Source organism: Vicugna pacos, chromosome 29 (genome assembly GCF_048564905.1).
Source record: "Vicugna pacos chromosome 29, VicPac4, whole genome shotgun sequence".
NCBI lineage: Eukaryota > Metazoa > Chordata > Mammalia > Artiodactyla > Camelidae > Vicugna > Vicugna pacos.
In genome coordinates this window covers 14,932,585-14,958,861 of record NC_133015.1, presented here as the reverse complement: position 1 = coordinate 14,958,861, position 26,277 = coordinate 14,932,585, and the positions used below count along the sequence as shown (strand labels likewise).

The following is a 26,277-nucleotide window of genomic DNA, read 5'->3' as shown; positions in this document are numbered from 1 at the left end:
CAATGAGAGCAGAGGCCTCCCTTGTGGGATCACAAGGCATCATGCAGACCCAGGACGGGGCTCAGAGCCAGCCCTTAGGCCCCCCAGAGTCAGGATCCATCCAGAGCTCAGCCCTGCTCCTGCCCTGCGGCCCTCCCTGGCAAGTCCTCCCTGGGCCTCTGCTGCACAGCTGGGAGTTCAGGGGTCAAGCAAGGTGCAAGTCCACCCCAGTAATGTTGGAGCCACCCCTCCTACCCGTCCCTTGTGTGGCAGAGGGGCTCTGCCTCTGGGTCCAGGGGAAAGTGAGACCCATGGGAGGGTGGGGTCTGTGAGAGGAGAGAAGTTTCTGCAAGGGGGTGGGGGGTGTGGAATTCTTCATTGCCACATAACTCAGCAGGGAGAAGGAGCCCTGCCTTCCAAATTGGGTTGAGTTAGGGGTGTCCCTTCCTAGTGTCCAGTTCATTCATCAGGCCCCCCCCTTGATGATCAGTTCCTCACCCAAGTGCATGTCCTGGTCCCTTTAACAACCTTGTCTCATCGCTGTCCCTGGTTTCCTTGGAGAGGGCAGTGAGGGGGCAGGCCAAGGTGGGGCACGTGGAAGGGTGTCCAGCTCACTGTTAGAGGCGGCCAGTTCCCAGCCCAATTTCTCCCGTGCTGGCTGAAGGGCAGTGTTGGCTGCTGCTGGGCCAGTGGTGGCCCTGGTGTCTAGGGGGGAGGGGCGGGGTTCTGTGTTGTAGGACCGTCACAGACATGTGCTTGAGGGTCAGGATACACTGGTGTGGCAGGGGCATCTGGGTGTGGGGAGCTTTCCCAGGTGGAGTTCAGGGCACAGGAGTCTCCTGCGGGGCTGTGTCCAGCTGCGTCTTGTCCCTGTGTTTTCCCAGCCCTGTGGGCCCCCCATGTGTCAGTGGTGGGGGCATGCAGTCGTATGAGCGGGGTGTTCACAAGTGACTTGAGGGTCAGGGGTGGGCCTGACAGGGTAGGCAGCGAGTGTGGACAGCCCTGAGCTCACGGGATCTGCTGGACAGGCAGGGAATAGTGCAGGGCAGCTCTGGGAGGATGCCTGCCCTGGTGTGGGGTGTGCAGGGCGGCTGCGGGGCGCTGGGAGTGGTAATGGTGGTGGTGATGGTGATGGTGCTGGTGGTAATGGCGCTGGTGGTGGTTTCAGTGAGAGCCATGATGGTTGAGGCTGTGGTGACAGTTAAAGTGGTATTAGGGATGGTCTCAGCAATTGGGGGGAAATTGTCATTGAGTCCAAATTCGTTCTACTCGCCACACGACAGGCCAGTAAATGGGGAGATGAGGTGTTAGGGCAAGGAATAGTGACTGTATTTGGAAAACCAGCAGACTGAGGGTGGTGGACTAATGTCTTGGAGAACCATTCTGCTCGAGTCAGAATGCAGGCTCCTTGTATACAAAAAAAAAAAAAAATTGGATGGGGTGTGGTTCGTTGTTGCAAACTTCTTGCTGTAGGAATTCTTTGTTCTTGCATTCGTCCATGTGGGTCAGGCCGTGGTGTTCCTGTAAACCTGCAACAAAACAAAGATTATTCTCTATTTTGTAATTTGCCAGCCCTCCATAAGTGCAGAAGTGCTGATATCCTTAAAGGTCAGAGCTGAAGAATAGGCTCTCCTGTCTATTTCAGGCTTAAAAACAACATTGTTTTCCAAAAAGTGCAGAGCTGGCAAGACTAAGCCTAGAAAACAGGGCACAGTGTTTAAAACTAAAGGAACAGACCAATATAGAGTTAGATTTGATCTCCTCTGTTGCAATATGAAGCCCCCCCATCCTCATGAGAACCAGGACACACCTGGGGCAGTTAATGAGGCAGAGTAAGTGAGGGGCCTGGGTGGGAGGGCAGAGGGGAGAGCTCACGGGGCCACACAGTCTGGGAAGGTATCTTGGAGGAGACAGAGCTGGGTTGGTGAGGGTGGAGAGGTTTGGGATCTACTGGAGCCCATGCAGGTGCCCAGCACCCTGCACCCAGCACGGAGCCTGACAGGGCAGAGTGAGTGACCTATCGGCTTGAATTCCAGCTGCACCAGTGGATGGAGCGTGATGGGGTGTGGATGTCGGGGCTGGCCCCATAGCTGGCATGAGCACATGAGCAGGTGGCAGGCCGGACAGATCTGGGTCAGAGGTGCACCAGGTGAAGGTCTGAGTGAGGGTCAAATGGCTCAGGCAGGGGTGCAGGCCTCTGAGCTGGGCGTAGTCGGCAGGTGCCCTGGAATTGGCGTGACCCTGGCACCCCCAGTGCAGATGACTTCCTTGCAGGGCTGGGGAGCTCAGGGGCCCTCCTTCTGCAGGTGCCCTGGGCCTCTGGCCCTGTTCAGGTGGGTAGGTTGGGTCTGGTGAAGAACCACTAGACCCTGAGAATAGCCAGGTTTCCAGCCTTGGGGCAGGCCTGTGGCTGGAAGCTCTGACTCAGAGTATGGCCAGTGCCATGTAGGAGCCAGGAGATTGGCATCCTGGGCTACGTGAGAAGCCTTCGAGGTCCTGGTCGTGGACCTGTGGATGCTAGGTGAGCCTTAGATATTGTTAGTGCCTGGAGAGCCCGCCCCCCATGGGCAGGGACACAGGCCTGAGGGTGCATGGCTCTCACTCAGCAGCTTACTCAGCAAGACCGAAGTCAGGCAGATCTCCATCCCCCAGGGTCCCCTCGGGTCGCAAGCATTGCCCCCAGCCCCTCAAAAGAGAGGACATGGCACTGATCTGGGGAAGCAGACATGGGCCTGCCCGGGGATGGGGGTTCTGACAGGCTAGTGGTCAGATGGGAGCTGGGCACAGAGTGGGAGTTTGAGGAGGCTTCCAGGAGATGGCAGTGCCTTGGGAGAGCCCTGAAGGATGAAGCTGAGTCAGCCAGGGGGCAGGAGGGAATGTGCTCAGAGGGAACGGCCAAGATGAAGGCCTGGAGGCAGGACAGGGCGCCTGTGTTCTCAGTCACCAGCGGCTCCATCCCAGCTGGCGTGTGTGGGCAGGGCCACCGGGGCTGAAGGGGGACTTGAGAGTCCTGATGAGCTCCAGCTGTTGGGGGAGGTGGGGCCCAGGCAGGGAGCCCCAGCACAGCAGCCAGGTAGGACCTGTTGGAGGAGCCAGGTGCGGTGCTCAGGAACTCACAGCTTATCCAGGTGGGTTCCCTGGAGGAGGCAACCCAGCACAAGCCTTGGTCTGTGGGTCAGAAGGCGATAGGCAGAGGTGGGAGGTTGGCACTCTGGACTTGAGAAGCGTGATTTGGTGGGGCTTGTACCTGGCATGCGTGCTTTTGGGAACACAAAGGCCCAGCTGAGGAGTTTTGAGGGGCTCCTAGAAGCTCCTGCCTAGAGAGACACCTTGCCCACTCCCTGTTCCCTCAGTGGGGCTAGCTGCGCCCACCCTGGCTTCTTTGTGCTGTGTGGGAGGACACATATGAGTCCTTCCCACTCCAGTGTGAATTAGCCCATCAAACCCCAGGGGACCCTGATGCCCACAGTCCTGTAATAACGCCTGCTTCGTGGGCCTGCAGGAGGCATCCTGTATGCCGAGAAGGCCCAGGCTCAGTGGGCGGGCAGGTAGGCTGTGCTCCCAACACATCCTCTGTATTACTGTCTGCTGATCTCCCATGAGCGTTCCATGCCCTGTGCTGAGTCCTGTATCCCTGTTGTCTCCCTGAACAGCACACAGGGCGAAGATGTGTGCCTACTTCACAGGGGAGGCAGCTCGGCCGAGTGGCCAGCAGTGGCCTCGGCTGTCCAGTTCCTCCTCATGGGGCTGGGCTGAACCACCAGGGAGCTCTGCAGGGAGAAGGATGGCAGGGGAGCTGCAGGCTCGGCCTCCTCCCAGTCTCTGACACACCGGGGCCTCAGGGGAGGTACCCTGGGGGACATTCTGAGCTGGATGGGGGCCAGGCTACTCCCCTCTGGCAGCAGGTGATAGGAGCCAGGCTGCCTTCTCTGAGCGAACTCACCTGGGACACCAGGATAAGGCTGTAGCCCTGCACAGGGGCTGAAGTCGGAATGAGGCAGGTCTCCGAGGGCGGAGTTGCAGGGAGCTGGGGTTCTCTGTCTAAGTGTGGCTGGACGAGTGTACTCGAGGTGGGTAGTGGGGAGGGTCAGGGAAGGTGGGTCAGTCCCTGGGGACTATGGGGGTCCCTGAGGGTAGCATGACCTTTGCTCTGAGTGAGGATGGAGCAGCAGGAAGGTTTTGAGCAGAGCATGTGTCCTGGCATATTTCCAATGATGGCACTGTGCTGAGGACAGGCAGAGGGAGGCAGGGCGGAGGCTGGCAGTGGGTCCCACCAGGGTGGTGGCCACGGAATGGAAAACAGCAGTGAGAGTCTCAATGCATTTTGACATGAAGGCTGGTTGCTGATGGGTGTGTGGGTATGAGAGGGAGGGAGGGGGAAAGGTTCCTGGAGGTTGCCGCCAGGTTGGAGGGGCAGAGAGGGGCCATGCTGCCCGGCCACGGGGCTTCGCTTGTCCCCCCATAGCAAGTATTCGCTGGACACTCTGCCCCTACTGGGGTGCAGGCAGCGGGGTAAGCAAGCCAGGTTCCGGTCCCACCCTTCCAGAGTGGGACGCCAGCAGGAACATAAGGCCATCATGTAATGGGAGAACTGGACAGAGGTTCGAGGACATACAGGTGGTGTGCAGCTGGCAGGTGTGCAGGCCTCAGACAGCCACCGGAGAGGCAGCTACCATGGCAGTGACTGGCCTAACACGCTCTCAAGGACAACTTGACATGGGGGATATGTGATCAGGAGGCCAGCTGTCCAGGGAGCGTGCTGGGTGGATGGGGGTGGCGTGGGGGTGGAAGGAGGTTGCTGGCTGTATTACTGACTGACCAAGGGATCCGAGGGCTGGGGAGCCGCAGAGGAAACATGAGTCTCAGCCCAGGGTCAGGCCCTGAGGTGTTGACTGAGGGCAGAAGAGCTCAGAAGTTGAGCGAAAGAGACAAGTGGTTGTCCCTGGGGTTTGGTGACATGGGGGCTTTGGCCAGAGTGGGTTGGGAGGAGCCTGTGGTGAGGAACTGGTGGCCTGCAGAGGGGTGGGCAGTGGCTGGGCCTTCCTGGAGACCCTGGTCTGATGGGGGAGGCACAGTGTCTTCTCTGGGAGTTCTAATTTGAGGGGCCCGGAGTCCCCTGCAACCTCCCCTCAACTCAGGCAGGGAGGGGCTCCCTGCTCCTGGTGCTGGGAGGGGCTTCTGCCCCAGCTCCTTTTGTCACCCTGGACCTGGGGATTGGAGAGGATCAGATGTCACTGACCTAGATTCCTCAGGTTTGAGCCCAGGAGTTGGGGCCTGGATCCATGACCCAGGTATTCCAAGTTTCTGAACTTCAAACAAGAGGCAGCAAATGGTCTCCCACATGTGGGAGTGGTCACTGTGTGCTCGAGGAAGGAAGGACCTGCTTGTGTTGCAGAGATGGTAACTTGTGTCCCCTGCAGCAGGAAGGATTGCAGTCAGACATGGGGAAGAACTTACAGATGTTGTGGGTATAAGAGGATGTGTCCTAGAGGTGTAACTGAAGGAAGGAGGGCCGAGGGACCCCAGACCTTTGCCAGGTCAGGTTGTGCCTAAGATGCAAGTGAGGGTCCTCCGGTCAGAGACCACAACCCACATGTCTTGCTTGGGGCCAGTCCTTGGCTGATGCCCAGGGCAGCCTGGAAAGCTCTGCAAATGGCCTGGGAAGCCTCCATTGATGAGGCTCTGCCCTGGTGTGGAATTGGCCTTAGGGAGGCCCCCCTCCACCTGGTCTGGGTGTTAAGCCATCCTTGAGGGTCCCTTTCAGGTCTGTTTCCCAATCCTGATTTCATAGCTCAGATGTTGTAGGCTTTGGTGAGGTGGAGGGGATGTGAGGTGGTGAGACAGACAAAAACTGGAATTCTGGCCTTCCTACTGTCTTGCTGTGTGGCGTCCAGCAATCCTACCACCTCTCTGAGCCTCAGTTTCTGTATCTACACAGCTGAGCTGTGGATTATTTCCAAGGTTAAATGATAAAATGCACAGGAAGCTGTTAATATTGAGATGGGGGAAAGGGCAAGGAGGAGCTTCCTTTCCATGTGCTGGAGGTTAGAAGCCCATGCATGCTCCCCTGATCATCACTACCAGCGACTGTGGAGCCAGGGGAAGAGGCCGAGGCCAAGGAGCCTGTGTTGCAGTCCTGCAAGTTTTGAGTGAGCCCAGCAGCTGCCCACCTCCTGGGCTGCCAGCCCAAGCAGCTGGTTCTCTGGCAGGGTTGGGGCTGCAGGCTGTGAGACCACGGGAGACAGCGGTGCAGACCCAGCCCCTCAGGAGGGCCACAACCCCTAGGGGACCAGAGCCCCTTGGGACCCCCATTTGTGGGGACCACATTCCATAGGGGGAAGGGTGGTGTCCTGCAGGCAGGATGGAAACCCAGGGCATCCACCCTGAGCCTAGGAAGTGGTCAGTAGGTGAAAGTGCAAGGTCACTTCTGTTCTGCCATGGTGTTGGTCCAGGAGCGGTCCTTGCTGGGGTTGGCCATACAAACGTCTATAAATGGGTGAGAGTGGAGGTTGGGGGGAGGACGGCGCCTTCTCCCTTGCTGGATGGGGACCAGTGTTCGTGTCTGGGATGTATCTTTGTGTGGGTGGGGAAGGGGCACCTGTCAGAAGGCATCATTGCTGCCCCCACCTGCTCCCTTCATGGCTGCCAATGCCCAGGATGATGTCTGCCACGTGCAGGCACTTGCCTCCCTAAGGACTCGGAGCTGAATGTCCCCTAAGCATAGGGTGGACTGTGGTCGAATGTGACAGCAGTGTGGCCAGGAGGGATGTTCCCAGGAGAGGAGGTGCTGGCCCTATGCGGCCTGCAGCTCAGCCTCTCCCGACACATAACCTTTGCCATCGCACTCCCGGGGCCTGTCCTGCCACTTGCAGGTCACCCCTCTGCAAGGACCTGCTCTGTGGCCCTCTGCCCAGTGTCCGTCAGCCCCAGCTCTTACAAGGTTTGGAAATGTGTGTTACTAACTTACTTGTCCTTGTCCCAGTGGCCTTTGTGAAGGATCCTGGGCACCGTTTGTTTGGTGGGTGGGCTAGCGGCAGGTGAGGAGGGCAGACCAGGCTCAGGGTGCTGTGGTGGTGTGAGAGGTTACGGGGCTGGAAGTTGGGACTGTGATATCAAGCAGGTAGGGCAGGGGGTCAGTGGAGAGCGAGGGCAGCAGATCTGGAAGGAGTCTGCATGTCCTCTGCTCCCGTTTCCACTGAACTCACCCCCTGTCCACGTTGCTGACCCTCCACCTCTTCGGGGGCCAATCCTGCCTGATGAGGGGGCACCTTCCTGGGGGCACCTAGTCCCCCGCCCCACCTTCCTCTGGGGTCTCCTGGGTTGGGCGCCATAAGCCTGGGGATCCCCAGAACCTCACCGCTTAGGCTGTTTAGGGAATGTCAACTAAAATAAAGTCACACAACGTGAGAGTTGTTGGCTAAGTTTTATTGAGGACTATAGCCCAGGAGACAGCATCCCAGAGAGCTGTGAGAAGCTGTTCTGAGGAGGCAGGGGAGAGCTCAGTGTTATATGTGGTTTCCGTGAAGTGGGGGTTGTGTGCACGGTCAAGCACACACCTAGGCAGAGGCTAGCAGCTGGTCAGGGGGAGCGGTTGTCAATAATCCTAAAATTTAGATGTTGTTTTTATTCACATTTTAGAGATGAAGGAACTGAAACTGATCTAAAATAATTGGCCAGAGTTAACACAGCTGGTGAATAGTGGCCCAGGAGTTGACAGTCTGGAAAGGTGGTTTCATATCAAATCAAGTCCTTTTTTTCTCATTGATGCAGGTTCTTTTCAACTTGTTTCAAAGGCACTGGAAACCTATGGTACCTCAGATACCATTAAGCAGGAAAAAAGGGGGTGGGGAATAAACAAGGCAGTGCTCTGGGCCTCTCACTGTAGTTTCAGCCTGAGCACATCTGATATGTATGAGTCCCATTTAAAGTTTTGTTTGGAAAACTTTCCAAACACTGTATTATAAGCTGATGACTCCTAATCCTGTACTAGCAACTTCCTGAAGTCAGACCTGCCTTACTCTTTCTTTGGTCTCAGGACAGTATGAAAGCTCCCCTGACCTGGAACAAGTGGAGATCATTGCTCTTGGGATGTGATTTGGGCTCCAGAACTGCACTGTTTTAAGCGTCTCCCATGAGCCCCTGGCAACCTTGCTGTCTCTCTCATCAAAGCCAGTTACATGATTCTCACAACCTGCAGCCTTCTCACTGATATTAGTGATGTCACCTTCATCAGGAATGACCGCACGCCCTCCCCAGAGGGAAGGGATGTCTTCTCCCCAGAGGGAAGGGATGTCTTCTCCCCAGAGCTGGAGGCCGTTTTCGAGGAGAAACTGTACCAGAGAAACCTGAAACACATAAGGGCAAAGCGGGGTCTTCTTTTCCATATGGCATAGTTAGAAATCATTTCATATGTAACTCTTGGATCTAAAAACTAAGAGAATACTGAGAAAAATTCAGAGTTGATTAAAAAATGAGTCTACAAATCAGTTTTCTCTAAGAAATAGTGATACTTTCAAGAGTACTTTGGGTACACATTTTAAAATTCTTTTAATCAGTGAGTTAAAATTAGAATTTGTGGCCTCATTCAATAGCTAACATTTTTGTAACGATGGTTACATGTTTAAAACTAGGACAGTTTTCAAGTGACCCACGAAGGATGCTTGAGGTGCATCTGTATATTGTCTTACTAAATTTCATTTCTTTTTGTTTCATTTTCTCCAGTTTTATTGAGATAAATTGACATATAACATCTTACGAAAATTCATAAAGCATCCAATAGACAAAAACTTCAGAAACTTACTTCTTAAGTGGGGAAATATGTGAAAGTTCAGAAGCAGAGATATCTGTGATTTTTCTTGTGAAGGAAGGAAGCAGCTGGAGAGGAGACGTGTCTGACTGCACTGCCTCATCTCATGCTGGCTGTCGGGTTGAGCTTGGGCCTTATCTCTGATTTGATTAGGCCTGTGGCTGTGTTCGGATCTTCTGGAATCTTTTACTAGCCCCCTCAGCCTGCAGTGGGGGTGACATAGGAGCTGAGTGTCCTTGTGAGGGACCACAGCTGGCAGAGGAAGGCCAGTGTGTGTGGAGCCATGGGTGCTCATCTTGCCCGAGCCACCGAGATGTGCCAGCAATGACCAGAGGAGCTGGGTGGTGTTGTCATTATGTGATGATGAAACCATGGGACCTTTGCCTTAGTTCACACTCCCTCAGTGATCAGGCTGAGAGTTGAACCTCGGCTGTCAGACCCAAAAGCTCAAGTTCTGTTCTGTCCCATCATCCTACTCTTACCTTTCTGTGGTTCAGTCTCCTGGGTGGGAAAGGAGAACTGCCTCCACTGCTCTCAGTTTCCCACTTAACAACCCACCACCTCCCCTCACCCCACCAGATCAGCGACTCTGTCCCTCCAGGGGAGCATATTTAAAATGTGCACTTTAAAAACCTGGTCCATCATGGTTAGTACCTCAGGTTTCAGGTTCAAAGCAGGGACCGTACCCCACAAGGCATGAAAATGAGAGGTCTCATTACCTTTTTTTTGTGAAGTCCTCTTCTGATTGTGAGCTGGTGGCATTAGGTGGACCAAGAAGGCTTGGAGCTATACACGGTGATAAGTTATACGCCGTCATCTGATTGAATGAGGACTGTTGCTCAATGTTGTGGAGCACTCAAAAAAGGTGTTTCAGTAGGTTAACACTGGCTCTTGGCAGCTGGTCCAAAAGCCTACAGACAGAAAAATGCACTTTTAATCAAAGCATGTCATTTTGCTTAGGAAGTGGAAATACAGAGACAGAGAACAGAGTATGTGATTGTAAACCAATCACACAGTCCTCTCTCGCAGAGTTCTAAGCATGAATGCATACAGAAATGTTTCATTGATTTCAATTTCTGGGCGAGATACTAACTTCTGTGGTTGATTAAATGTTTGAAAAATTAAGATCATAACACTGGCAGATTGGTTCTCTGGCATCTCTGTTTTGACCAGTGGATTTTATCTGCAGCAGTTCTGTGTCTTCAGCAGGTGTTAACTGGTCTGGAGTCCATATTAATAAGATTAGGATAAAAACAAGAATTGAGTAGCAGCAGGAGTGCATGCATCTGTTTTTCAACTGGCTTCTGTTGGTAGCAAATGAAACCCTTTGACACTGGTCATTACTTTATGAGACAAACTGTGAACTATGAGTTGACATTTGAGGATGTTGGTTGTATTTTCGGGGTGTGACTGTCGTTACCTCTGGGTTGCAGTTATTTTTTTCCTCCGCATTCCCTTCATCCAGGACACTGAGCCATTTGTCGTGGAGACTGGCTATAAAAATACTTCCTTCGATATCCTGAAGAAACTCCTTCCGTAGATTAAAAAAAAGATACATATTATTATGATAAATATGTATTGGAGAAATAACAGAAAAACATTAAGTTGAAAAATTCCATTCAGGCCTGACTTCTCTCAACAACTGCCAGTCTGTAACCCGGGCAGAGCTAGGCTTTGACTCTACAGACTCGCACACCCAGAAGGAGGGACTTGGCCTCTCTCCATCTAAAACTAGAAGCATCACAGTAGAGTCTGGATGGCAGTGAGAGTGATGAGAAAGCCCCCACCACCAGCTGGGCCTTGCTCTCTACGTCTGTGTTAGCACTAGTCCCGGCTGACAGGGTCTGGTGCTCACCCATCCCGAATCCTGCGAGTGTCTGAGAAGCAACGTGCACACCCATGTTACTTGTTTACTTCAGACAGGGCTTGCTCTTAATTCAAGGAAGACAGGTTCTCACACTCTTGCACACATATCACGAGAGAACTGGGCTTTCTGACGTGAGGTATGGATGCTTCATGGGGAAAGACTACTCATGATAGCTTCAGTCTTCTTTTTGAAACTGTATAAAAAGTTCAGTTTGCAGCTTTTTAGGCAGCAGGTGCTAAAAACATGTAAAAATCCCCAATGGTTATCTACATGTTACCCCTTATAGCTCCTTGAATGGAACATATCCTTCCAAATAGGACACTTAAAATTTAGATGTTTTGGAACTTCAGGCCTCTGAGTGTCAGGGCTAGAGGTACACAAATGTAAGCTTCCTAAGTGGGGGCCTGTAAAATGTGTCACTTTAGAGGGCTGATGAATAATTGTTTTTAAATTAATAGTCAGAGACAATAGGTCAGTTTCTGGCGTACAAGCCTTTATATCACAGAAATGGACCTATTAAAATTTATGAAGTAGTAATATTTTTCCCCTAGTGGGTAAGGTGGTAATTGCATTTATTTTTGTATTTATTGATGGAGATTCTGAAGAATGAACCCAGGACCTCGTGCATGCTAAGCACTCACTCTACCACTGAGTTATACCCTCCCCACCCCTGAAGTTGTAATGTTTTGTGCCAGACTGGGGACAGTTTTGTATCACCTTGCACCAGCCCTGCCTACCACGCCCCGGAGTAGCCTCAGGCACTGGGCTATGTGTCCGCAAACTGCTTGGGATCTCTGTCTGGTGGCTGTGACTATCGTGACCTGAGCGCAGACTGCCCCACCCCCGGTGGGGTGAGGAGTGAGCAGGTCAGCTCGGGTCATGGGTGCACTCAGAGTGAGGGGGGCTCCCGTGGTGAAAGGGGCCAGGTTGAGGAGTGAGGAGCCACCCAGAGTGGAAGTCACCTGGCTGAAGTCTGAGGGTTCCGTGCCGGGGTGAGGGGCCCTCGGAGTAGGGGGACCCGGTTGAGGGGTGGGGGGTAATCTTGGGGTGAGGGATGAGGGGACCATCCCAGGATGGTGGGCGGACCCGGGGTGAAGCATGAGGGGTCAGCTTGTTTGCAGGGGCTGTAAGTTAGGTCCTAGTGGGTCAGAGTGTGGGGGTGGGGACCTCAATATGAGGAGAAGGAGCCTTGTGTTGGGGATCGGGTCAGGGATGAGGCCTGGCAGGGGGTGCGGGGGCCGTGACAGGGGTGGACGGGTTGTGTGGCGTCCAGCAGGGGGAATGGAACTGTGGGGTGTGGCCTGGCCCGGGGCCAGTGGTGGTTCTAATTGGGTGCTAGGACCCTGTCGGTGTCTGGGTAGGGGGGCATTGGGGGTGGGAACTCGGCTGGCCAGTCCTGGGCCACGGGGTGGACCAGCCCCACCACCCCATGGCCCAGCCTCGCATGGCCGGGCTCAGCCCCGCTCTGCCCCACTGGCCGTATCCCGTAGTGCAGGAGCCCCAGCCCAAGCGTCCCCGCTACCGGTGTCAGTTGTTGAAATCTGTTGGTCATGTTACTTAATAGTACATTTCTCAAGGCTTTTGGTGCATACCTCGAAATATTCTTTTGACTTTAAAATATACGTGCTGATGGGTAAAAGAAAGCAAGTATGGATGACTTCTTTTGGCGGAAGATTAGTGGTCTAGAAAAATCATGTTTTTTGGCTAAACTGGAGTTTGGGGTTACATGGATTTAATTTGCATGTCTTTCTAAGTTACTATTGGGGCAGTTAATTGAGAACTGAGTGTATCTTTGATTTCTCCCTATGTTTGCCTTTTCTTTGAATCACAGAAGACATTCAGTGTCTTTTTGTTGAATGAGAAGAAAGCAGTGATTGAAACCAGCTAACCTAGCTGCCTGGGTTAGATGGGTGTCCTTGGTGTTATCAGTTCTCATTTAGAGGTAGAGATGATAGAATCCTCTTGTCTGTCTCTCCTGACCTGTGCTGGAAAACTGAAGCTGCTTTTTCAGTTTCTCGCTCTTGCCCCTTGTCCTTTTGTGGCCAACCCAGTGCTACTGCTTTTACTCCCTTGTTTTTATTGGCACCAGCTTAGCTTCCATAGAGACCAAGGCCCTAGTTGGCTAAGTTTGGCTAAGTGTGGATTTGGAGAGTTTTCACCTGCTTTTGTTTGTAGATAATTCAAAGTTTAAGGAAGTCAGTATTTCTCCTACTACAGAGCAGAAGTTCAGGGGAAGTGATAGCTCGACATGTGTAAGTAGACATATGAAATATGTGTTGGCTTTTCTTTTCTCAGTGGTGAGAGGACTGCCAGAGATGTCCAAGTGTACAATCCGACGCCGAACAGCTGGGACGTTGGCTGGACCCCGTCCCTGGCCAGTGCAGCAGCACCGCGTGTCTGTGCTCCCCTGGCTGGCACGAGGCCCCTGGAACCTGTAAGTACTGTTGTCAGCTTAGAGCTGGCAGAAGAATTTTGTAGATTTTACGGCGCCTTCTGTAGTTGCTGGCGCAGGGCAGTAGATGAGTTGGTGTGGCCCTGGGTCACATGCACACTCATTTTCTGATGAACTTAATCTCATGTTTGTGTTGTGCTTGGCAGCCTGTGAGAATGCAGGCCACAGAAATGCCTGCGTACAGTGCTTAAGTGATTGCTTTTGAGGAATTAAATTGTAAGGGTATCAACTGTAGGGTTAGTAAACAAAAAATGCATTTGGGGAAAATGCAAATGCTGTATGAGTTATAGCACTTAGCTATATGAGTTAAAAAAAAAACCCAGTAGTAAATGCAAATCATTCATAGGACTTGTCAGTATGGGCTTTTATTATAACACACACATCTTTGTTAGGAACCTACCTGAAAGTTTGCCTTCACTGGCTCTTAACAGATTGTCAATCTACCTTGGTACTATTCCATTTTCTAAGTAGATTAATAACACAGAGAGCAGAAATTACTAATTTGAGTAGGGAGAGCATCAGAACACCTGAGGGAAAGTAAATTTACGAGACTTTACAGAAAGAAGCAGGGACCATGAACAAAGATAAACACAAGTTGAGCCTGTCCGAATGTTGATTTGCATCCTGTGTGGCAGGACGTGTTCAGACATTGCCTTTATCCATCGCATGGAGCAGCTATTTTAATAGAAAAACCTCTCCCCAAGAAGTGTATCTTACGTGTGCATGCCTCTAACATTCGAGATGTGTTGGGGTCACTGTAATAAGCCATGGATGTTGTATGTGAGAACCTTCCCCAGGAACCTAAATGGGAGGTTGCTGAAGTTGCTAAGGGTCAAGTGTGAGCTCACACTTAATGGAGAGGGAATTTATGAGGGTAAATTACATCTAATGCTGTGGCCTGGGCAGATCTCACGAGGTAGCATAGAGGTTGGCTTCTGCTGTGTGTGGACTCAGCCCTTTACTATAAATGTTACTATGCTGACAAATAAAAGACTCAGTAAGCATTTGGGTTGTCGAAAGACAGAATTTGTCAGGTCCTCCCCTCCAGATTGTGGTGCCAGGAAACACCAACATGGGGCACTTGGAGCAGCTGATTCCAGACACACCCTATTCCGGGAACATCATTGCTCTCCACTTGGATGGAGGAGTAATCCCAGCCCCGCCCAGGGCACCAACACATGGGGCTGAAATCCTTTCCACTTAGTTCCCTTGTGATTCAGTGAGGAAGGCTGGACAGGTGGGTGGTGAGGGAGGGGTGCTGAGAGCTGTCTCCACCTTGCGCAGGTGAGGGGAGGCTTGGCGCCTACTTCTGCCCGGGTTCCCCACGTTCTCATTCAGGCTAAAGGCCCTCTGGGCTGAGTGAGTGTCATTGGGCCATTTTCTCATCTGGGACCTTTGTTAAGGAGGTTCCTTCCCTTCTGCCCTGCAGTGGGTCTTCTCACCAACTGGGCACGTTTGAAATGTGAGGGCTTGGCCTCTCTGTTTCATTCAAGAGGAAGTGGTCAGAGTAGTTGAAATCCCTTTCTCTCCCAGTCTGTACATTTAGGTTCCAACCTAGTCTCTGTCCCTGAAAGATCAGCACGTAACCATAGCTCTGAATGGAGCACTTTATTTTTAAACATTTTTTATTCAGTTACAGTCAGTTTACAGTGTCAATTTCCAGTGTACAGCACGATTTTTCTGTTATACATGAACATACATATATTTATTGTCACATTCTTTTTTGCTGTGAGCTACCACAAGATCTTGTATATATTTCTCTGTGCTATACAGTATAATCTTGTTTATCTGTTATGCATATGCCTGTCAGTATTTACAAATTTCAAACTCCCAATCTGTCCCTTCCCACCCTCCTCCCCTTTGGCAACCACAAGTTTGTATTCTGTGTCTATGAGTCTGTTTCTGTTTTGTATGTATGTTCTTTTTTTTTTTTTTCCGGATTCCACATATGAGTGATCTCACATTGTATTTTTCTTTCTCTTTCTGGCTCAGTTCACTTAGGATGATGTTCTTGAGGAGCATCCACATTGCTGCAAATGGTGTTAATGTTGTCGTGTTTTATGGCTGGATAGTATTCCATTGTAGAAATACACCTCATCTTCTTTATCCAGTCATCTGTCGATGGACATTTAGGCTGTTTCCATGTCTTGGCTGTTGTAAATAGTGCTGCTGTGAATACTGGGGTGCAGGTGTCTTTTTGAAGTAGGGTTCCTTCTGTATATATGCCCAGGAGCGGGATTATTGGGTCATATGGTAAGTGTATTCCTAGTCTTTTGAGGAATTCCATACTGTTTTGCACAGTGGCTGCACCAACCTGCATTCCCTCCAGCGGTGTAGGAGAGTTCCCTTTTCTCCACAGCCTCTCCAGCATTTGTCATTTGTGGACTTTTTGAATGATGGCCATTCTGGCTGATGTGAGGTGATAAACCTCATTGTAGTTTTGATTTGCACTTCTCTGATAGTGATAATGAGCATTTTTTCATGTACCTGTTGGTCATTTATATTTCTTCCTTGGAGAATTGCTTGTTTAGGTCTTTGCCCAATTTTGGATTGGGTTGTTTGTTTTTTTCTTATTGAGTCATATGAGCTGTTTATATATTCTGGAGATCAAGCCTTTGTCAGTTTCATCTTTTGCAAAAATTTTCTCCCTTTCTGTAGGTTGTCATTTTGTTTTGTTTATGGTTTCTTTTGCTGTGCAAAAGCTTCCAAGTTTAATTAGGCCCCATTTGTTTATTCTTGCTTTTATTTCTATTTCTTGCGTAGACTGCCCAAAAAGAATATTTCTGAGATGTATGTGAGATAATGTTTTGCCTATATTTTCTTCTAGGAGGTTTATTGTATCTTGTATATTTTAAGTCTTTGATCCATTTTGAGTTTATTTTTGTGTATGGCGTAAGGGAGTGTTCTAGCTTCATTGATTGACGTGCTTCTGTCCAGTTTTCCCAACACCATTTGCTGAAGAGACTATCTTTATTCCATTGTATATTCGTGCCTCCTTTGTCGAAGATCAGTTGACCAAAAGTTTGTGGGTTCATTTCTGGGCTCTCTATTCTGTTCCATTGGTCCATATGTCTGTTTTTGTACTGAACGGAACACTTTTTACTGTTTATGGGTCCACGTGAGAAAGGTAGGAGATGCAGATTTTATCACAAGTGGGGAAACACCCCAGAGAGTGGTGAAATCCCTGGGTACAGTTACTCTGACCTGGTTACAGTTCTTTTATACCCCTCCCTCCACCCCCATGCCCACCATGTGTGCAGACAGGCCACTAACTCTATTGTTTTGATTTATTTAGGACCATGCAGTGGACCGAGGAATGTGAGTCTTTGGGGAGACAACCATCAGCCTCTCCGTACCCTAGGGTCACGCTGATGGGCCAGCTCAGCAGCACAGGATCTTTTTTTCCCCACTGTTGGTGACCCAGCCAATAAATATGTGAGTCTGATACTCATTCATTTGAACATTTTGTAACGTAGTTCCCTGGTTGGAGGGTGAAATTAAGCTTTCTTCTTTAGGAAGTACTGTGATGACAGTTGAGTCTTGTCTCTTGTGTGACAGTCTGATAGTGTGTCCTGTGTGACACTCATGTGACAGTCACATTTTGTATGACTTTCTCTGACCTGGCCAATCAAGCCTCCCCAGCTTGGGGGTGGTGACTTGGGGCTATGCTTGGCGGTGCAGTGGGGGTCAAGACTGAGGCAGGAGACCTGGAGCCCCCACTGGAAGTCCTGGGCCTGGGACCCTCCCCCACAGCAGGGGGTGCTGTCACCTCCCTGGTGGTCCTGCCTCCTGGCATCTTGTCCTAGGCTCCTGCTGGGATCCTCTCACCTGGCCCTGCATCAGGAGAGTTACCTTTCAGTTCTGTCAGCCTCCTGGGCTTGTTTTTCTTCGTATGGTCTGCTTCACTTTCCTGTTGGTTCTTTGTGTTTTTCTTATACCGATTTGAAGACTTATTTTTAAAATTTCTATTACTCAGGGCCCCTGGGCTCAGAGGCACTGGACATCTGACTAGGGCCAGTATCGTGCGAGTGCCAGCTGCACAGGGAGGCCGATGTTGGGCCCCTGCCCGGCCTGTGCACAGTGCCCCGCAGCTGGGGCTGGACCCAGCCTGGCTGGGGAGGCCTCACGGCCCCTGAGGAGTGGGCAGACCAGGTGCAACAAGACCTGAAGCATTATTTTTTTAATGTTATGTAAGTTGATCTTTTATTGATTCTTTTCTCTTGTGGATACCCATTTCCTGGTCTGCTGTTTGCAGGTTAATTTTATTTTGTTTCTTGCTTACAGACAGAAAAATCTGGTTGATTTTATACTGATCCTCAGTCCAATAACCATGCCTTAATTCACTTACTAATTATAAATGTCTTTGGATTATGGTGGATTTTCCGTGCATGTGATAATGCCATGCACATACAATGACAGTTTTCTTGCTTAAAATTTGATCTTTATGCCTATTTTATTGTTGTTGTTATTGCATCATTATCCTGATAGTGTCTTCAGTACATATTGAACAGAAGGGGTGAAAGCTGGTATCTGGTTCCAGTTACAGGGAAAACTTTCAATGTTTGCTCATTAATTATATAATTTGTTACTGTTACTGAGTCCAAACTCATTCTGCTCAGTGCACAACAGGCCAATAAATCAGAAGACAAGTTGTTGGGGCAAGGAATAGTGACTTTATTCAGAAAGTTGGCTGACCCAGAAGATGGTATATTTACACATTTTTTTCCTGTGATAAGATTCTACTCCCTTAGTAATATCAAATATTTTATGTGGTATTATTACTTATAGTCATCACAGTGTATGTGTCATGACCCCATGTTATTTATTTTGTAAATGGAAGTTTGTATCTATTGCCGGCATTCACCAGTATTGCCCCTCTCCTCCTCCCCACACCTGGCAACCACCAGTCTGTTCTCTGTATCTGTGAGCTTGTTTTTGGTTTTGTCTTAGTTCCCACCTGTAAATGAAATCATGCATGTTTATCTGTGTCTAATTTATTTCATTTAGCATAATGCCCTCAGGGTCAATCCATGTTGATGCAAACAGCAAGATCTCATTCTTTCTAATGACTTAATAGTGTGTTGTTAGACATATACAGGCATACCAGATTTTCTTCGTCCATTCATCCGCTGATGGACACTTCAGTTGTTTCTGTATCTTGATTGTTGGCAATCAATGCTGCAGTGAAGATGGGCATGCAGATCCCCTCTCAAATTAGTGTTTTCATTTCTTTCAGAGAAATAAGAATGGAATTGCTGGATCATATAGTAGCCCTATGTTTAATATTTTGGGAACCTTCCATGTGGTTTTATATTGTGGCTCCACTAATTTATGTTCCCAACAGTCACAGGTTTCCCTTTTCTCCATGTCTTTCCAAACCTTGTTTTGTCTTGTCTTTTTGATAATAGCCATTCTAACACATGGGAGGTGATACTTTGTTGTGATACTGATTTCTGTTTCCCTGATGACAAGTGATACTGATCCTTTTCATGTTTTAATCAGATTGGGGTTTTTTGTTTTGTTGTTGTTATGAGTTGTAGGAGCTTTTAAATATATTTTGTATGTCAGCCCCTTCTCGGTTGTATTATTTGCAGTTCTCTTCTCCCATTCAGTAAGGTACTTTTTCTCATGTTTTTGTTAATTTCCTTTGCTGTGCAGGAGCTTTTTTAGTTTGATATAATCCCACATGCTTATCTTTATTTTTGTTTCCTTTGCTTTTGGTGTCAAATCCAAAAGCTCATCATCAAGATTGATGTCAGGGAGCTTACTTTCTGTGATTTCTTATAGTAGTTTTATGTTTTACATACAGTAGTTTAGTTTTACATTCAAGTCCTTCATGCATTTTGAGTTGAATTTTGGGTATGGTAATAAGATAGGGGTCCATTTTCATTCTTTTGCACATAGCTATACAGGTTTCCCCACACCATTTGGTGAAGAAACTGTCTTTTCCCCATTGTATATTTTTGACTCCCTTGTTGTAAATTATTGATGATACATGGGCAGGTTTATTGATGAGCTTTGTTCTGTTCCATTGATATACATGTCTGTTTCTAAGCCAACACCATACTGTTTTGATTATTTTCACTTTGTCATGGAAGTTGCTTTCTTTCACAGTTTTGCTAAGAGTTATTTTCATGACTGATTGATGGAAGTTTATTAAATACCTTTTTACAGTTATCCTACTTAATCATTATTTTATCATTGTTTTTCTGCTAATGGGATAATTTACAATTATTTTTGAATCTTGAACAGTATTGCATTTTCCAGTATAGTCTACTGTTATTCTGTTATGTTTACATAATGGCTTAATTCATATAATAATACTTTAGTTGAATGTGTACAGCATAGTCCTTTAGTTGTATATATTATTTATATATATATATATATATATATATATATATATATATATATATATATATATATATACACACACTCCTTTTCATATTCTTTTTCATTATGGTTTATTACAGGATATTGAAAAGGTTTTCCTGTGCCTTACCGGAAGACCTTGTTTTTTATTTATTTTATATGTAGTAGTTTGTATCTATTGTTGTTTGTATCTACTCATCCCAAACATCTAATGTATCTTCCTTCTTGCTTTCCACCTGGCAATCTTAAGTTTGTTTTTTATGTCTCTGAGTCTGTTCTGTTTTGTAAATAAGTTCACTTGTGGCATGTTTTAAATTCCACATATAAATGATATCATGTGGTATTTATCTTTCTGTAACCAACTTACTTAGTGTAATCTCTAGGGCCATGCATGTTGCTGCAAATAGTATCATTTCATTCTTTTTTTATGGCTGAGTGCTATTCTAGTGTGTGTGTATAAAATATATATATATAAAAAACACTTTTTTATCCATTTATCTGACAAGGGACATGTAGGTTGCTTCCATGTCTTGGCTACTGTAAATAAATGCTGCTTGAACATTGGGATGCATATATACTTTTAATTTAGTGCTTTCTTTGGATAAGTCCAAGAATGGGATTGTTGGATCACATGATAGCTATACTTTTAGTTTTTTAAGGAACCTCCATACTGTTTTTCATAATAGTTGTACCAATTTGCAGTACCACCAGCAGTGTAGGAGAGTTCCCTTTGCCTGATGTCTCCAGCATTTGTTTTTTGTAGACATTTTAATGATGACCATTCTGACTGGTGTGAGGTGATACCTCATTGTAGTTTTGATGTGAATTTCTCTAATAATTAGCAATGTTCAGCATCTTTTCATGCACCTGTTGGCCATTTGTAGTTTTCTTTGGAGAAATGACTATTTAGGTCTTCAGCCTATTTTGGGGTTTGAGTCATCTGTTGTGTTGTTCTTGTTATTGAGTTTTATGTGCTGTTTGGATATTTTGGAAATTAAGCCCTTTTTGGTCACATTGATTGCAAATATTTTCTTCAGTTTCAAAATTTGTCTTTTCATTTTCTTTATGGTTTGCTTTGCTGTGCAAAAAAACTTGTAAGTTTGATTAGGTCCCATCTGTTTATTTGTGCTTGTATTTCTTGCCTTGGGAGACTGACCTAAGAACATATTGCTATAATACATGTCAGAGAATGTTTTGTCTATGTTCTATTCTAGCAGTTTTATGATGTTATGTCTTGTATTTCAATCTTTAAGCCATTTTGAGTTTATTTTTATGTATGGTGTGAGAGAGTGTCCTAATAACTTCATTCATTTACATGCTGCTATGCAGTTTTCCCAACACCACTTGCTGAAGAGACTGCCTTTTCTCCACTGTGTATCTTGCCTCCTTTGCCGAAGATGAACTGTAGGTCTGTGTGTTTATTTCTGGGCTCTCTATTCTGTTCCATTGATCCAACACCACACTGTTTTGATTACTGTAGCTCTGCAGTATTGTCTGAAGTTTAGAGGATCATTCCTTTAGCTTTATTCTTTTTCTTCAGTAATGCTTTGGCAATTCTACATCTTTTATGATTCCATACAAACTTTAGGATTATTTGCTCGAGTTCTGTGAAAAATGTCCTGGGTAACTTGATAGGGATTGCATTAAATCTGTAGATTGCCTTGGACAGTATGGCCATTTTAACAGTATTAATTCTTCTAATCCAAGAATATAGGATATCTTTCCATTTCTTTAAGTCATCTTTCATTTCTTTAATCAATGTTTTGTAGTTCTTCATGTATAAGTCTTTCACCTGCTTGGCCACATTTTTTCCTAAGTATTTTATTGTTTTGGATGTGGGTTTTTTTTTTTTTTTTACTTTCTTTTCCTATCATTTCATTGTTAGTGTAAAGAAATGCAAACTTATTTGTGTATGTTAATCTTCTATCCTTCTGCCTTGCCAAGTGTTTTTGTAGTTCTTCTCTGTCTTTCTTCCTTCATACTCTTCTCTTATGGTTAGTTGATTTTCTTTATTGTTATATTTGTGTTTCTCTAGTTTTTGCACATCTACTGTAGGTTTTTGATTTATGGTTACCATGAAGTTCATATACTTTGCTGCATTACAATATCTGATTGTCTTAAAGTGATTGTCATTTAAAGTCATATAAATTCTAAATGACCTACTGTTTTACTCCCCCAACCTTTTTTTTGTTTTTGATTACATTTTTTACATCTTCATGCCTCATATAAGTATATGCCTCATTTAAATGTTTACTGTAATTATACTTGCTTTTACAATTTTTGTCTTTTAGTCTTTGTAATAGCTTATTTAAGTGGTTAATTCACAGCCATTGCTCCATTTTTGCCCTTAAAGTGGGATTTTCCCCTTCACACAAGTTCTTATTTCTTACTCTGTTTCACATGAAGAAAATCTTTTAATATATCTTGTAAGGTCAGTTTAGGATTGATGAAATCTTAGTTTTTGCTCATCTGGGAAGCTCTTTAACTGTCTTTCAATTGTGATTAATCTTTGCTGAGTAGGTAGCCTCGTTTCTAGATTTTTCCTTTTAAGTCATTTAAATATATTGTGACTGTTCCTTCTGGCCTGCAATGACTGTTGAAAAACAGCTGATAGGCTCTCCATGACCTCTCCTCACAACTGCAATGAACCCACAACTGACTGCTAAACAAGCATCAAATAAAAGACTGGAACCTAGCAGAAAAGATCTTCAACTTGAAGTATAAAAAGGGAACCACAGCAGGATGCTGCGAGAGGCATTCTCATGATATAATCAGGCCCCATACCCCTCAGGGTGGGTGAACCAGAAGCTGAAGAATGAATCACAGAGACCCTCCACCAGACTGAGAGTTCTAAACCCCACGTCAGGCTCTGCAGCCCATGATTCCAGCATTGGGAAGTGGAGGAGACCCCAGGACATCTGGTTTTGAAGGCCAGTGGGGCTTAGCTCTAGGAGCTCCACAGGACTGGGGGAAACAGACTTCATTCTCTTGGGAAGCATACACACAATCTCGTGTGTGTCAGGTTCAAGGGCAGAGGTAGTGATTTCATAGGAACCTGGGCCAGACCTGCCTGTTGGCTTTGGAAGGTCTCCTGGGGACATAGAGGACACCTGTGGCTCACCCAGGGGACATAATAGCTGGTAGAAGACATTCTGGGAGAGTTCATCTACATGAACTTTCCTGGAGGCTGACATCTTGATTGGATCATTAGAACCAAGACCAGCCCCACCCATCAGCAGACTTCCTGAGCCACAAAGGCTTCTAAACAGGGCCCTACCCACCAAAGGTCCAGGACCGAGCTTCACCCAGCAGTGGGCAGGCACTGGCTCCTCCAGCCAGGAAGCCTGCATATAAGCCTCTAGTCCAGCCTCATCCACCAGGGAGCAGATACCAGAAAGAAGAAAACAACAGTGCCAAAACCCATGGAAGGAGTCCACACACAAGCCAGATTCCACACTGGGACTGGCTGGACTTTGGCCCTTGGGTGACAGGAGAGGAGCATACTGCTGGGACACATAGGACATGTGCCACAGAGGGCTGCTGCTTCAAGGTCAATAAATATAACTAACCTACCTAAAAATACATACAGAAAGACAGAATGAGACAGCAGACAATAACTCCCAGGCCAAGGCACAAGATAAAATCCCAGAAGAAGAAATAAGTGATGAGGAGATAGGCAATTTATCTGAGAAAGTTTTAAAGTGATGATGGTGAAGATGTTTAGAGAACTGAACAGGAGTACAGATGCACAGAGCAAAATTTTCAGCAAAAAGTTGGAAAATATAAAGAATACCCAAACAGTTGAAGAGTAAAATCACTAAAATCATTTTAATGATCTAAGACACTTGAAGGAACCAAGAATAGACTAAATGAAGCAGAACTGATCAGTGAGCTAGAAGACAAATTAGTGGAAATCACTACTGCAGAGCAGGAAAAAAAAAAAGAAAAGGAATGAAGACAGTTTAAGAGAACTCTGGGACAACATGGAGCACACTAATATTCACATTATAGGGGTCCCTGAAAGAGAAGAGAGAGAGAAAGGACCTGAGAAAAATTTTGGTGAGATAATAACCAAAAACTTTCCCAGCTTGGGAAAGGAAACAGTCACCCAAGTCCTGGATCAACACAGAGAGGAACACACCAAGGCACATAGTCATCAAACTGACAAAAATTAAAAATAAGGAGAAAATGTTAAAATCAGCATGAGAAAAGCAACAAAACAACACACAAGGGAACTCACATAAGGTTATCAGCTGATTTCTCAGCAGAAAATCTACAGACCAGAAGGGAGCAGCATGACATACTTAAAGTGATAAAAGAAAAAAAATGTACAATGAAGAATACTCTATCCAGAAAGGCTCATGTTCAGACTTGATGCAGAAATCAAAAGCTTCACAAATAGACAAAAGCTAAAAGAATTCAGCACCTCCAAACCAGCTTTACAGCAAATGTTCAAGGAACTTCTCTAGTCATCAAACCGCAAGAAAAGACAACAAAAAAGAAGAGAGCAGGGGGAAAAAAAAAAAGACGTATACAAGATTGCTTTGGCTGTTAGGGGTCTTTTATTGTTCCATATAAATTTTGGAATTGTTCTGGTTCTGTGAAAAATGCCATGAGTGTTGACAGGGGTTACATTGGATCTGTAGATTCCTTTGGGTAGATACCATTTTGATAATGTCGTTGCTTCCAACCCAAGAGCATAAGATATCTTTCCATTTCTTTGTATCATACTCAATTTCCTTCATCAGTGTTTTACAGTTTTCAGAATATACGTAACCTCCTTGGTTAAGTTTATTTCTAGGTATTTTGTTGGTTTTGATGCAATAGAAATGTTTATGCCAGTTCTAAAATTCTGGGTTTTGAAGTTAAAAAAAGTGAATGAAGGGCCACAAATGGAAAAATACCCTTCTCTCTTATGGGTGAATTGTATTGTTACCTACATATGGTGCATCTCCTTTATCCATTCATCTGTTGATGTGCACTTGGGATGCTTTCATGTCTTGGCAATTGTAAATAGTGTTGCTGTTAATAGTGGGATGTGTGTATCTTTTTGAATTTTTATTGTGTTTGGCTTTATTCCTTTAATAACTACATAAGTTTAAAAAGCTAAAGCTCTAAACATTCTTAGAGACAATGAACAGTGCATATATGTAAATTTAAAAAATATGTGCAGTAAAGACAGCTGATATAGGCTCATGAAGGATTTCCTTTTCTGTGACACTTTCCTTTTTTCTTGCTGCCTGTAGAATTCTATCATTGTCTTTAAATTTTGCTTTTTGAATGATGATATGTCTTGATGTGAGTCTGTCTCAGCTGATCCTGTTTGGGACTCTCTGATTCCTGTGCCTTGATACTCGTTTCCTTCTTCAGATTAGGGAAGTTTTCAGCCTTAATTTTATCCAATGTTTTCTCAGCCTTTTTCTCTCTCCCTGCAGGGACTCCTGTAATGTGAGTGTTACTATGCTTGATGCTGTCTCAGAAGTGCTTTAAACTCACGTAGCAGGCCTTTCCTTCTTGCTTTTTTGATTGGGTGTTTTTCATTCTGTCTTCCAGATTGCTAATGGATCATCTGCATTGCCTTATCTTCTGTACTACCTGCAGTTCTGCTCTGATTGGTTCTTTTTTATATTTTCTAGTTCTTTTGACAATTATCCTGGTCGGCTCATTTCTTCTTTTTCCCAGTTCAGTTATCATTCTTGTTGCTATTGCTTTGACCTCTTTGTCAGGTGAAGTATTTCTTTTCATTATGATTATTTTGTTATTCTTTCATTTAAAATGTGTTCTTGTGTCTTCTCATTTTAACTTTCTGTATTTCTGTGAAATTAGGTGAAACAGTTATCTGCCCCAGAATGAAAGGTGTCCTTGTGTGAGAGCATTCCTGTGCAGTCTTCTGTGCCCAGCAGGTTTGTTGGGAAGAGCTGGACCTGAAGTGATCCTGGGCTGCCCTCTTCCCCCGGGACATGCTGGCAGCCACTGCCATGGGGGCAGCAGGGCTGGAGTCAGAGGGACTGGAGCCAGTTCCAGGTTGAAGCAGGGGCTTCTCCTCTGCTCAGTGACTGTTCCAGCCCTATCAGTTGTGGCACGGGGTCCTGTGGGGCTGGAGCAGGATCTCTGTGGGAGTGGGGTTCTCCTGGGTGAGGTGGCAGTCTCTGGTTTGGGATGTGGCTGAGGCCTGAGGGCTTGCAGCGGCCCTTCTGTACTGGTTTTACCTTTTCCCCAGTGTGCACACCTTGGCTAGAGGGTGAGTCGGGGCCATAGAGATTGGGGCCGCACCACTGAGCTGGCTCCACCCCGTTAGGTGTGCACAGGAAAGTGAGTTCTGGGGATGGCAGGCCCTGCCCTGGTGCTAGTGCTGTTCCCTGCAGAGTGTGTGCAGGGACACTAGCTGGCCGTGCCTGCCGGCCGTCTTTTCAGAGGCAGGGCCACACCCAGGCCAACGCCACTTTCTCCCACGGTGTGCACTCTCACTGGCAGTGGAAGCCTCTGCTTGAGTGGGGAGCAGCACCAGAACACGGAGGGCGGGAGCAGGAGCCTGGGGGAGTCCGGGGTTCCCCCTGAGCCACCCCTGCCAGCCGGCCGGAGCCCCAGGCAGTGTTCAGCCTGCTGTGTCCCTGCCGTGACGGGGAGTCAGCGGGTCTCTGCACAGGCTGTTCAAGAGCAGTGGCTCCGCGTCTTACAGCGCCCCAGCAAGCTCGCTGGTTTTCACCCCAGCTGAGGGGACTCCTTGTCCCGGTGCTGAACCCTGTGCCTGGGTGCCTGACACGTGGTTCAGACCATGACATAAGGCGTGGGTGGTTATGAGGG

At 47.0% G+C, this 26,277-nt stretch overlaps 1 protein-coding gene across 1 annotated transcript in view; it reads left to right on the top strand.

Annotated features, from left to right (window-relative positions):
* The window catches only part of LOC107035089 (ryanodine receptor 2-like), a 117,391-nt gene that overhangs the window by 76,318 nt on the left and 14,796 nt on the right, over nt 1-26,277 (top strand). Inside the window, exons 14-15 of the mRNA XM_072951847.1 lie at nt 12,948-13,086; nt 16,400-16,539. The gene's annotated coding sequence lies outside the window, so the exon portion shown is untranslated. The remainder of the gene's footprint in view (nt 1-12,947; nt 13,087-16,399; nt 16,540-26,277) is intronic.